The sequence below is a fragment of the Bidens hawaiensis genome, unplaced genomic scaffold (genome assembly GCF_021521415.1).
Source record: "Bidens hawaiensis isolate Kalapana, Puna unplaced genomic scaffold, B.hawaiensis_p1.1 tig00029286_1, whole genome shotgun sequence".
Taxonomy (NCBI): domain Eukaryota; kingdom Viridiplantae; phylum Streptophyta; class Magnoliopsida; order Asterales; family Asteraceae; genus Bidens; species Bidens hawaiensis.
The window spans coordinates 194,682-205,795 of NW_027494825.1; the positions used below are offsets into that span (position 1 = coordinate 194,682).

General features: G+C 41.8%; 1 pseudogene across 1 annotated transcript; it reads right to left on the reverse strand.

Annotated features, from left to right (window-relative positions):
* Positions 1-4,145: 4,145 nt before the first annotated feature.
* Positions 4,146-7,123, reverse strand: LOC143578526 (metal tolerance protein 4-like; annotated as a pseudogene). The gene is made up of 7 exons (XR_013143286.1): positions 6,970-7,123; positions 6,520-6,695; positions 6,241-6,439; positions 5,256-5,434; positions 4,982-5,132; positions 4,644-4,777; positions 4,146-4,546 (listed from the first exon to the last, which is right to left on the reverse strand). The product of XR_013143286.1 is annotated as a metal tolerance protein 4-like (transcript).
* Between the last annotated feature and the right edge of the window lie 3,991 nt (positions 7,124-11,114).

Below are 11,114 nucleotides of genomic sequence, written 5' to 3' on the forward strand. Positions count from 1 at the left end.
TTCCAAAAGCAAAAGATATCAAAAGATATGGCAGCTGCAGGGGGCAAGATAAAGCTGACAGGGAACAGTAAAAGCATGGGCGGGTCAGATAAAGGTACTGGTCAAGCATGGAAAAAGCAGATCTCAAAAGATAATGTCAGTCACTTTTTCTGTCAACCAATGGGGTTGGTGCGCATGCTGCGCCGAAAGTAACTTTTCAGACATAAGGCAGGTTAGGTCAACAGCACAGAAGATAAGACAACACAAAAGCAAACGGCTAGATTAAACAGGAGAAAAGACTCAAGGGTTAAACGCGAGAAGGCATCGAGCGCGAAGGCAAAAGTGCGCGAGCGCGAAGGCAGACAGAACCAACCTTAACGCGTCGCGGGAAGAACAGTATCCATAGCGCGCCGCGGGAAGAACTAAAATCCTTAGCGCGCTGCGGGGACAGTTCGTCTCGCGTATCGCAGGAACAGATGGTCTTCACGCAGGCTTCCTTGTAAGGGGTCTGGCGCGTGGAGCTGCGCAGACAACCTTAGGCGGGAAGGAACAAAGGACAAGCAAAGAGTTAGAAGAAAAAGAGGGAAACAAGGCGTAAGGGCGGGACGGCGACAAGAGGGAAAAGAAGGCGGAAAGAGAGAAGAGGGACGGGACGGCGGAAAGAAAAAAAGAGAAAGAGGCGGGAAGGAAAATATATTATTATTATTAAAAGTAAAATATAAGTATAAATAAATATTAAATCATAAAAGAAAGAGATCGGATCGGAGAAACGGGTACCTGGGTCGGGTCGGATCGGGGCAGATGTCACATCCATGTAGCCTAGCCTTGTAGCACAACACTTCAACCAACCGTGACCGGAGAAGTGAAAGCCAAAGGAAACAAGGGTTGTATATTATATATATGTTGTAACATCAAGCTTTAAGTAACAAGAATTAGTTAGAAACAAAAATTAGTATTGTTTTGACCTTGAAGAGTCAAACTGTAAGAACTTGAATAATGGATACTTGGATTTAGATTGAGAGAGAATTTGGAGAAGAAAGAGCAACCAAAATGGTGCATGGGACATTGCTTTTATAGTGGTGGAAGTATGGTTTATTCATAAAGGGTAAAATGCATGTGATTGGTTAACATGGTCAAACAAGCTTTTGATAATTGACAATAATAGTCCCTAAAGTTTATTTTAAGACATTTTTAGCCATAAAGAGATGTTTTAACGTACCTTAAAGGATGTTTTCTTGATCAGTCATTTGTGTAACATAAACGAACATAAAACCCAACATTTTATTAATAACGAAGGATCCGAAAGACCAAAACATGCCGGGTTTCCAATACAAAAACAAATACAAGTTAAACCGAAGATGGCAAATGTCACAGTCTTCCCTACTTTAGGAAATTTCGTCTTGAAATTAGGACGAATCCGTAATAAACAAATGCGGGTACTTTTCTTTCATCTTGTCTTCTCGTTCCCAAGTAAATCCGACGCCACGCCGTGATTTCCAACGGACTTCAACTAAATGGATGCGGTTACGTTTGGTTCGTTTCTCATTGCGGCCCATGATTTCAACGGGTTTTTTCGATCATTTGCAAGGTTTCATCGATACGCACTTCATCGAGAGGTATATGATGTTTACCTTTGGCTATGCACTTTTTGAGGTTTGAGACATGAAAGGTCGGATGAACACCGGTAAGTTCTTGTGGTAAATCGAGTTTATAAGCCACTTTTCCAACCCTTTCGAGGATTTTGAATGGGCCTACGAAACGATGAGCTAGTTTTCCTTTCTTTCCAAAACGGACTACCTATTCCAAGGGGATACTTTGAGAAGGACAAAGTCGCCAACATTGAATTCGAGAGCCTTTCGCCGTTTGTCGGCATAGCTATTTTGACGACTTTTAGCAGCGAGGAGATTTATAAGGATTTGATCGATACGATCGATGGTGTCTTGGACCATCTCGGGACCGGTGATTTGGGTTTCACCAATCTCGTTCCAACAAATCGGAGAATGACACTTATGACCATAAAGAGCCTGGAAAGGAGTCATATCAATGCTAGAATGATGTTTGAAAATTCGATACGTGGAAGATGAGAATCCCAATTTCCACCAAAATCGAGAACGCAAGATTGAAGCATATCCTCAAGAGTTTGAATTGTACGCTCAGATTGACATTCGGTTTGAGGATGATAAGCGGTGCTAAGATTGAGGCGAGTGCCCAAAGCTTCTTGAAGCGATTTCCAAAAACGGGAGGTGAAACGAGCATCATGATCGGAAATAATGATCAACAGAATACCATGGCGGCATACAATTTCACGAACATAGATTTGAGCAAGTTGTTCAACAGAGTACTTCTCGCGGATCAGGATGAAGTGAGCCGATTTGGTTAATCGGTCAATGATGACCCAAATGCTATCATTTTGCCTTTGAGGGGGGGGGGGGGGTAATTTGGTGATAAAGTCCATAGCAATGTCTTCCCATTTCCAAACGGGAATAGGAGGTTGCTCGAGTAAACCAAAAGGTTTTTGATGCTCGACTTTAACCTTTGAGCAAGTAAGACATTTTGAGACATAAAGTGCTACGTCCTTTTTCATACCCGGCCACCAATAAATAAATCGAAGATCGAAGTACATCTTATCCGCACCAGGCTGTACGGAATATCACGACATATGAGCTTCGTCGAGAATGAAAGTACGAAATTCATCACGATCGGAAACCCACAAACGATTGAGAAAATAAAGCAAGCCATCGAGTTTGGTTTCGAGTTGAAGTTCGGCTCCACATGACATTTTGTCGTACATACTGCCTTCATCAATGGAGGTGCATTGGGCTCGATAGATGCGGTCTTGGAGATCGGTTTGGATGATGATGCTATGAAGCAGAACGGATTTGACATTAACTTTATGACTAAGGGCATCGGCCACGACAATCGCCTTACCATGATGGTAGCGAATTTCGCAATCCTAATCACTAAGTAATTCGGCCCATCAACGTTGTCTCAGGTTGAGATCTTTTTGGTCAAAAATGTGTTGAAGACTTTTATGATCGGTGAATACAACACATTTCGTGCCATAAAGATAACGTATCCGGATTTTGAGAGCGAAAACCACGGCACCAAGTTCGAGATCATGAGTCGTGTAATTCTTTTCATGAACCTTAAGTTGCATTGAGGCATATGCGATAACTTGACCTCGTTGCATGAGAACGCAACCGAGACCTTGGTTGGATGCGTCGCAAAATACCACAAAGTCGTCGTTTCCATCGGGGAGGGTTAAAACGGGAGCGTTGCAAAGCATATGCTTTAGAGTTTGGAAATCTTCTTCTTGTTTCGGTCCCCATTCATAAGGTTTTCCTTTACGAGTTAGTGCGGTGAGGGGTAATGCGATTTTAGAGAAGTTTTGAATGAATCGCCAATAATACCCGGCCAAACCAAGGAAAGATCGGATTTCCGTGGGTGTGGATGGAGTTTTCCAATATTTTACGACCTCTATTTTGGCGGGATCAACATGAATACCTTTATCGTTAACGATGTGTCCCAAAAATTGAACTTCCTTTAACCAAAATTCACATTTTGAGAACTTGACATAAATTTGTTCTTTTCTTAGAAGATCGAGAATGGAACGTAAATGATGTTCATATTCGGCTTTGATCTTGTAATATGTGAATAATATATTACTGTACTCGTGTGATTAACCGTATATAATTAGCTAATATATGGTATTTGAATTTATTATGGTATTTGTTTTTGTTAATATATTTTTATTATGTTTATTGTTATAATGTTAATGTCGTTTAAAAAAAACTAATTTATATATTTCGTTATTCGTTAGGATCTTTTTATTTCAGCTCGACTGAAGCATATAAACTCTCGAAGACGACCCTATTTATACGAAGTTGTATGGTACGTTTTACGCCCATATAGGCACCGAACATGAAGGTACATTATACGCCCTACAGTTTATGTAGATTAAATGATATATTTTTCATTATTATTATTAGTTTATAAATCGTTGAAAATCACTTCCATTTTAGATTCATCATCATCATCATCGTACTCAGTATATCCCACCAATAGCAAAGCTATAGTAGGGTCTGAGGAGGGTAAGATGTAGACAGCCTTACCTCTACCCCATTTTAGATTGCTTACCTGAATTCATAATTTGCTTCCGAATTCAAAACAACCTTAAATTCATTTTTAAATAAATGAGCTTCAATAAAAATTCAAAATCCTAGGATTCCAATCACTCAAATCTCACCAAAAGAAACTAGAAAGAGTGAACCACCTGCCTTTAATCGACCGAAACACTTAACCAAACCCGCCCGGGGTCCTCCATGCACTGAACTCAAACCCATGTGTCTAGACTTAAAACTTAGCCCATGCAACTACAAACCCTTCAATCAAGGCTGAGTATTGGGAAGTCTGCTAAGAACAGAATGCTCTGGTTTGTGATCACACTCATAATCAAGATGAACAAACGCGCGCTCCACTTCTGGTAACTCTTCTATCCTGATTTGCAGCGATTCTCCGATCCCATGAGCTTCTTCAATGGTAGATCTTCAGGCAATTCTATGTCAACCTGTGATAAACCACATGCATTAGAATATAACATAAAAGAAAGTTTTTGATAGGCACCAGCATAACCCGAATTGACCCGTTTATAAATAATCGGGTACCTCAACAAAATAGAGAACGCCAAATGTGTATGCCCGTACGGTGTCCACGCGAGAGATTTTAGGATGGTGTCTCAAGACTAGATATGTAAGTGTCTGTAGGAAGTCAGGAGGCGCCGACTGCCCGACTAGTGAAACTGCAAAGCGAGATGATTATAAATTTAGTCTAAAAATGATTCTGTATTCATAATTGAACGGTGTTTAAGACGTTTGTTATCATTAACAGTTAACAAAGCTATGCTTTTGAGCCACAAGATTGCATCAATTTATCATTGCATTTAATATATTGTTAGCAAACACTTTTTATTCGTCTGCATGCATTAATCGAATTTGATACAGACCTGCATTTTCTATAACAGTTCCAGACCAATTGGTAATTGTGTAGACAGCAAGAATAATAGCACCAGCAGGATCAATCCACCAATAAAACTCGTCACCAAGAACCGCAGCAACTAGACCAACCACATTTGTCACCACATCAAAATAATGGTCCTGTTACTCAAAAACAATGCACATGATAAGTTTAATACTATTTAAAGGGTGACCCAAATGCACAAAGGGTATTTTTGTAATTTGCTTCACGTATTGACTTAAATGGATAGATTGTGCGAGGACCTTGGCGTAAGCCCGAACAATCTTGTTACCAGAGCTTCAACGGTAAATGTAAAGTATGAGTTTGACAACGGTTGCAGTCAACATGATTGCATACAACCATACTAACTGAACATCACTCATCTTTTCGGATGGTGAGTTTCTAATTAACTGCTCAACTGCCTGTATCAGTACTTGAAATCCTGCATTACATGACACGGGTCAATTCGGTTATGTTTATAGGGTAAACGAGCATGTAGCTAGAACTGAAATGGGTCGAAAGCCTTCTAAAGTCTATTTCTAATGCATATAAGTTATAAATCAATTACTTTAAAAATACAGATTAATTTTGAAATTATGTAAGTGCTGCCATCATATTTGACACTCGTTATTGGTATATAGTTTGTTGGGTCAATGAGTCTAGGATCTTACGGCATGAAACTAGAATAACCGACCCGTAACCGAAATAACCCAACCCAAAATCGTCGGTTAGGTTTTACGTGTTCTAAAACCGAATTTTCGGTTCGGTTTTGCATGTACTCATCCCTGTAATAAACAAACTGTACCCATAAAAACAGTAAAAACTGAACTGAAACCAAAAGTTTTAGGTGTAGAAAAAATTTAAGCCCAAATGTGTAATAATCAATTAATAATTAATTAACACCAGATTTTAGACCCAAATTCATTATTTAGAGAAATTTTGGGCACAAAAATTTCAAGCCCGAATGGCAAAACCAGACCATACCCTTCGGGGAAAACCGAAATCCAAACGATTCTTAAAAACCCCAAATCCGAATTTTCAGTTTTTGTTTTCGTTTGAACCCAAAACCAGCCCGCGCACACCCCTACTTACTCGATTGGTTGGTTGGTTGGTTTGCTTGCATGTATTAGTATATAATTTAGACGTTTCAAGCAAAAAGTAACTAAGATCAACTCAATCTAACCCGTTAAAAAAGTGACAGTTTATACCCGAACCCATTCTAGTTGAAGTTATGCAACAAGAACATACCGAGAGTGGCCATAATTGTGGCAAATATGATAATGCCAACAGGTTGAACCCGCAGTTTTCCTATCGGGTGTTTGTAAATATTAATGCTTTTCATCGAGATATGAGTAAACCATAAAATACCCCCTGCCATTAGATCAAGCAAAGAATCCAATGTTGATGCTGCAATAGCTAAAGATCCACTTTGCACCGTTGCATAAATCTGTCATTAATTAATGAAAAATGCATTTAGAACTAAAAACATAAAAAGAAAAGTTGATTCATTTGATGGAATCAGTTTACCTTAAGTGCAAGTAGAAACACGTTTGACCAATTCGAAACATTGATTGCTCTTTCGTGTTGAGCTTGCTCTAGCAAGTCTTCCTCTTCATTGTCATCGACACCGGTCGACCTTAAAGAATCAACTTCTTCAAAAGACTTCAAAGCTGCAAACTGTTTTTCATAGTATTCTTTCTCACCTGATCACAATAACCAATAAGGATCCAAACCAATGAAACAAAACATTATTCATTACTGGCTATATTTACATAATGATGGGTGGGATCCGGTACAAATAAAATTAACATACTAAAAGTATAAATAACCAGAGTAATTACAGTTTTGAACTAAAGTATAGTGTAATAATAATTACTCATTTGTATTTGTCTATTTGATCCAAACCCTACATAATGGTTTCTTAATGTCTTTATCAGATAATCAAAGACATAAATAACATATAGAGCTTATAAACACCTTCAATGAGTCCAGTGGTTTTCGAAAGGTCAACATGAAATGGGGCCTCCGGATCAAGAACACACCGGACTTTTTCGGGCAATTTGGAAACGAAATCGCCTCTCAATGTAGTAACTGAATTCCGCCTATGCTTTCTTGTGTGCTTTGAGTTTTCCTCATTTGACAACAATGGTGTTTTGGTATTGAAGAGGTAGGTCCCAGCAGAGCCCAGTTGGACCCGCAAGACTCACCTTGAAGAGGGACGTCTGCGCAGAAACCAACTGGATCCGCAGGACCAACCATGCTCAGAGACGTGACGTCATAAAATTAACATACTAAAAGTATAAATAACCAGAGTAATTACAGTTTTGAACTAAAGTATAGTGTAATAATAATTACTCATTTGTATTTGTCTATTTGATCCAAACCCTACATAATGGTTTCTTAATGTCTTTATCAGATAATCAAAGACATAAATAACATATAGAGCTTATAAACACCTTCAATGAGTCCAGTGGTTTTCGAAAGGTCAACATGAAATGGGGCCTCCGGATCAAGAACACACCGGACTTTTTCGGGCAATTTGGAAACGAAATCGCCTCTCAAGGTACTAACTGAATTCCGCCTATGCTTTCTTGTGTGCTTTGAGTTTTCCTCATTTGACAACAATGGTGTTTTGGTATTGAAGAGGTAGGTCCCAGCAGAGCCCAGTTGGACCCGCAAGACTCACCTTGAAGAGGGACGTCTGCGCAGAAACCAACTGGATCCGCAGGACCAACCATGCTCAGAGACGTGACGTCATAAAATTAACATACTAAAAGTATAAATAACCAGAGTAATTACAGTTTTGAACTAAAGTATAGTGTAATAATAATTACTCATTTGTATTTGTCTATTTGATCCAAACCCTACATAATGGTTTCTTAATGTCTTTATCAGATAATCAAAGACATAAATAACATATAGAGCTTATAAACACCTTCAATGAGTCCAGTGGTTTTCGAAAGGTCAACATGAAATGGGGCCTCCGGATCAAGAACACACCGGACTTTTTCGGGCAATTTGGAAACGAAATCGCCTCTCAAGGTAGTAACTGAATTCCGCCTATGCTTTCTTGTGTGCTTTGAGTTTTCCTCATTTGACAACAATGGTGTTTTGGTATTGAAGAGGTAGGTCCCAGCAGAGCCCAGTTGGACCCGCAAGACTCACCTTGAAGAGGGACGTCTGCGCAGAAACCAACTGGATCCGCAGGACCAACCATGCTCAGAGACGTGACGTCCTTACGCGCAGTACGCAAGCTGTTCCCGCAGGAAATGCCTCCCAATGGTGAAGTACTCTGCCTGTTCCCGCAGCTGCGGATACAAGCCATCAGGGAAGGCCACCCGCGCAGCAAGGCTACACGCACAAGGCACTTAGCTCTCACTCAGTGTCACCTGAAGGAATGAGCAAAGCCGGGAACAATCCCGCACAGAGGCGGGAGGGGGAATACTCCCGCCCAAAAGCCAGTCCGTACGATACGTGAAGATCTTCTGTACTGTACCTGACGAGGTATGGGCAAAAGATCTGACTAAAGATACGACAGCTTATTGACAACAGTATGGCGAGCAGCATGCTCTTGTACTGTATGTCACTATTAGCCGCTGCCTACTCACCAACTCCTGTCATTCCATGTGCATAGCCGGCAGTTGGTGGAAAAGGAATTGTACACAGCAGGCCTGGTCAATGTCAGGCGCTGCCTACCCACCAACTACCAGCAGGGCACGTGCGTAGGCCACAGTTGGTAGAACAGGAATACTATTCAGCCGGCCACACCTCCTTGGAAACCTACCTTCGGCTATAAATACCCCAAATGGTATGATCATCTCATCATCTTATCATATTATCATATTATACCTGATATCTGCTCTAGCAATCTCTTAATATACATTTATAATTAAAGAGCAATCTAGTCTGATTCTCACGCCGGATGGTGGTCACAAGGAGGAACCCCCCCCCCCCTTCTCAGTGACGAGCTCACGGTGTCTGTTTTGCAGAATATCAGAAGAACCATCTTTGCCGGGTCTAACCCCTCGTGGGAAACATCTATCTAACTCCCAGGTTACTCGTAATCTGCCCGGGGTCCAGTTAGTGTTTCTTCATTGGCGCCATCCGTGGGAAAAAGCTAGAACTTCATTTCTTTTCAGTTTTTTCAAACTTCTGGAAAGATGGTTAAAGAAATTCCGGTAACCACAACCCCAGCTACTAGGGGGAATACCGACTACACAGTTTTTACAAACACTACCCCGGTTACCCAAGCCGGGGCAAGTGAAGTAAATTTTACGAACACTACCCCAGTTACCCAAGCTGGGGCAAGTGCAGTAAATAATCGCTCACTGGGATTCACCGATACCCAGTTAGAGAAACGAACAAGACTCCCCCGCCAAACACTCGATGAAGTTAAGGCATGGGCGGAGGCACGTCAGAAGGAATTCCAAGCTGAGTTGGACGAACGCTTGCGTTCCGTCCAACAGGCTGACGAATTCGAAGAATACTTGGACGATGACTCGGAGGAATCCGACACCGACGCGAACCCTCGCCATAGGGCAAAAGGGAAGCGTAAGGAAACGGACTCCCAACCGAGAAGGCGTTTTGGAGAAGCCTTCAAACCAAAAAACACATGTGGAAATCCACGTGACCTCTCCAAAACATTCAGACCAACTGTTGCAAATGCGGGAACGTCCAAATTTGCAAGGGACATTGCGGAAGCAATTGCCCCAAAAAGTGCCAAACAAATGTCCAACATAGGCACATATGATGGTATATCTGACCCAGATGATCATTTGAACAGATTCATAGCGGGGGCAACCGTCAGCAATTGGACGGAACCTACGTGGTGTTACATGTTCCAAATGACGCTTGTTGGACCAGCTAGAGCGTGGTTCGATCGTCTACCGGTCAACCACATCTACGACTGGGCAGACTTCCAACAGAAGTTTAGCCAACACTTAAGCCAACAACGAAAGTATACCGAGGAGCAATGGACAATCCTCAAATGCATTCGAGAGGAAGATGAATCTTTGCCAGACTTCATCACTCGCTTCAACTCAAAGAAGCTAAGTCTGGGTAACATTAGCGAAGATCTTGTTCGCGCTGCTTTTATTCAGGGCGCGAACGACCCAGAGCTCATCCGCACCTTAACGGGTAAAGATGGCATGCCATCCACATGGGATGCCATCATACAGCAGCAAAACGCTTTGCGGAAACGGAGAAGCAACTGGGTAGAGATCTCCCACAGAGCACAAACCTCTACACCCAGAAAACAAGAGAAGACAACGTCCTTACCGCCCGATTAAACAAAAAGCGGAAGCTAGGCATTTGGCAGTCAAGGGTAAACTTTGACACTTCATCCGGCTTGCAACATCGGTTAGGCGGAAGGGATAACGTACAGTCGAACCAGAACTCCAGATGGACGCCACTCACCAAAAGCGTCACCGAGATATTCGCCACTGAGGAGCTCCCATGGCCAAAGGCTCCAATAATCCGACATCGTCCCAATGCTGATCGGAGCAAATACTGTGACTTTCACAGGACAAAAGGCCACAACACTGAAGAATGCACAGACGTAAAAGACATGGTCGAAGCATTTGTCAGAGATGGGACGCTCGCGCACCTCGTGGCGCAATGAACGCTGAGCAGGCTGATCCGTGTAGAACCCCAGCTGGGGAAAACACGAATAAAATTTCCAGCTTCAATGTGGAGACTACATGCTGCGTAAAGAACGAGATCCCGAACCAGGTGCATATCGGCTCGATGGCACTCCCATCCCAACAACATGGAAGGGAGCTCAATTACACAGTTTGCATGTAGATCAATTCCAAATTTGTAAAGAAAAGGCCCAGAGCCACTTCTAATGGAAATGATTCTCCTTAGAACATCGACGCTGATGATTTTACATTTATACTTTTATGAACTTTCAACACGGATATGCCGGTTCACCGCATAATTACGTGAAAAGTCGTTGCGTGGGGAAGGCGGCAAAACCCGCATAAACCCAAAAAACGGCAAACCTTCACGCAGGTCAGTTGAAGGGGAAAAGTTCAGTCATCCCACTAAATGAAAGTGCCGGTCTATCCGCATGAATCATGAGAGGAAACTGAACACTAACCTATTAACAACCGCGCGTCGAA